The sequence below is a fragment of the Bombina bombina genome, chromosome 7 (genome assembly GCF_027579735.1).
Source record: "Bombina bombina isolate aBomBom1 chromosome 7, aBomBom1.pri, whole genome shotgun sequence".
In the NCBI taxonomy this organism is placed as follows: Eukaryota; Metazoa; Chordata; class Amphibia; order Anura; family Bombinatoridae; genus Bombina; species Bombina bombina.
In genome coordinates this window covers 95,392,661-95,395,416 of record NC_069505.1, presented here as the reverse complement: position 1 = coordinate 95,395,416, position 2,756 = coordinate 95,392,661, and the positions used below count along the sequence as shown (strand labels likewise).

At 34.6% G+C, this 2,756-nt stretch overlaps 1 protein-coding gene across 1 annotated transcript in view; it reads left to right on the top strand.

Annotated features, from left to right (window-relative positions):
* IRF7 (interferon regulatory factor 7) overlaps positions 1 to 2,540 on the top strand; it is a 98,202-nt gene extending 95,662 nt beyond the window's left edge. Inside the window, exon 12 of the mRNA XM_053720194.1 lies at positions 1 to 2,540. This exon is cut by the window's left edge and continues 176 nt beyond it. The gene's annotated coding sequence lies outside the window, so the exon portion shown is untranslated.
* Positions 2,541 to 2,756: the final 216 nt, after the last annotated feature.

The following is a 2,756-nucleotide window of genomic DNA, read 5'->3' as shown; positions in this document are numbered from 1 at the left end:
ACGGGGCTTTGGTTATTAGGACAAGTTCATATTGGCATAATTTATATCTGATATAAAATGGCCTCCCAAGTATAGATTTTCAAGAGAGCTCCAATCAACGTTGGGTTGGTCAAGAAAAGGAGTCCACTACTGGGATATTTAGGAGAGGTGCAGAACTTCATTGCTTAGATTTAATGTTGGTGTTGTGATCTGCAGGGTTGCTGCCTAATCTAGACCCTCTACCTTAACTGCTTTTTATCATACTTGATCAGATTAGTAGCATTTAATATCTGCAAAAGTGGAACCTTCCAGCAATAGAGACCATACATATGGTGTCATATGGCCTAAACTGTTGGGATAGCCTCAGGCGCTTGACTACTTTACAATAGATAGAAGTCTTTCCTAGTAATCTGCAACCACACTTAAAAATATTTTACAATGCATTGTTTGCAGTCCATATGAACATTCCAGACCCTACATTATCTAGTTGCAGTATCACTATCTGCTTGTACATAAAGGCTTTGTATAGCCACACTGGGGTCTCCTATACTTCATATGCAACCTGATGGCCAATATCAGCTTGAAGCATGAATTCTTCAACCTGATAACTTGTAGTAAAAACTTAAAAAGGAGTAAGTTGTTTACATACTCATTAGGGCCGATATAACATGCTGCAAATGCGGAAACATAAGTTAAGAAGCAGCAATCTTTCCGATCAGATACGATCGGGATGATTGACACCCCCTGCTAGCGTATGCTGTCGGCATTTAGCAATGTCGGGTGGATATGATCATGAACATGTCCGTCCGACATTTGTTAAATTGGCCCCAATGTCTCCTATGCTGTGCATCAGCATATCTCGATATGCTTCATGGTATTAACATGAAAAAACAAAAATGTAAGCTTGTAATATTTTTTTTACCAAAATGACTCATTTCTTGTAAAGTACTATCATTATGTTCTATTTTAGAATGCATTGTGAGAATTGTATATAATATTGCACTGTGTATAAAACTTGTTTATTATTAATGAGAATACAATTTGCTTTGACAATTTGTATTGATTTAGGTATTTATAGCTAATCTGAATATTATGTATTGTTCATCAAGTATTTTATTTGTACTTTTATAGCACTTTAAAAAAATGAATTCCTGCATGTGGCTGTTTGCAAGCTCTGCTGGACAGAGTAGCATAGTCCATCCAGTTCAACCTATACAAATCTAATATACTTACAAAAAAGCTCCAGTTGATCTTAAATTAAAGGGATACTGAACCCAAATTTTTTCTTTTGTAATTCAGATAGAGCATGCAATTTTAAGAAACTTTTTAATTTACTCCCATTATCAAATTTTCTTCATTCTCTTGGAATCTTTATTTGAACAAATACACGGCAGGGAGCACAAAACTACCTAACCGGTATTACAAGAGGCACCAAAACAAGAAATATTAGGTATATAGAATGGAGTGATAGATATAGTTATATACCTTTAACAAATATACAATAGTAAGTATATATAAAAAGAATAATATATATGAAGATATCCCTTAAAAAATAACAAAGAATAGTAAGATAATTCCTAAGCTTACACAGAAATATACTGAATAAAAAAGGTACAAAAGGCTGTATAACAATCCAAAAGTAATAGATGTACAGTGATAAAATCTTAATAGTGCAAAATTAGTAAGTGGAAGACCATATATAGTATAGTAATTAATACACAGATACTCGATAAACCCACAGAAAATATAATCTGAGGATATAAATGTCCAAGTGTAATATTGGTGATAGAAAAAGTCCTGATATGGAACTTGGAGCTTCCCAATATTTCCCACAGCTGGGAGATTACCACAGCCTCAGGCAGCTCCTCTATTGTGTCACGCCACGACACAGAATTAGTAGATCTAGAAAACAGGAGGTAGAGGGCGCCACATAGTGAAAATCAGGCAAATAGGTATAGGATGTGCATATAGCCAAATTACTACTCATTTGAGGGAAAGCACTGTTGTGCAATTTAAGCAGACCGGATCCAATAGGTCGTCCGGTAGACAAATCAGCACGTCTGGAGCTGGATATATCCTCGTCCCACCAGGGGGAGTCCAGGGAGAAATGAATATGTCCGGCCACAAGCGATGGTAAAGACCGGTATTTTCCTCTGGGCCCAATAATGGTATATGTCAGTTCCACAAGGATAACAAAAGGTGTTATAAATCCGGGAGAAGCAATAAAGTGTAGCTTCTTTGCTGAACCAAAAAAATAGCTTAGATGCCTTCTTTTTCAAATGAAGATAGCAAGAGAACAAAGAAAATTGATAATAGGAGTAAATTAGAAAGTTACTTACAATTACATGCTCTATCTGAATCACAAAATAAAAAATGTGGGTTCAGTGTCCCTTTAATCCAATTATAAGGTAACACAAGCAAAAACAATTATTTATGACAGTTTCCTTTTTCACCCATCATCTTCACATTCATCCTATAGTAATGTTACTAACATCATGTTTAACTGATATTCACACTGTTATTTTTGTTCAACTAAATAAAAGCTTCATTTGGGAAACCGATCTAATGGTTCATTACTCATTAAAATAGAGGGTTTGAGTCAGATGAGGGGTGGTTCTGCCGGGATAGTGCAAGATGTTTGTTTTTTTTATATGTTATTTCTATATTAGTTATAAAAAAACAACAACTTAGAATTAAACAATAATAATAATAATAATAATAATACAGATCATGCTGCAATTGCACTGAAATGATATAGAATACCAGAGTAATAAACT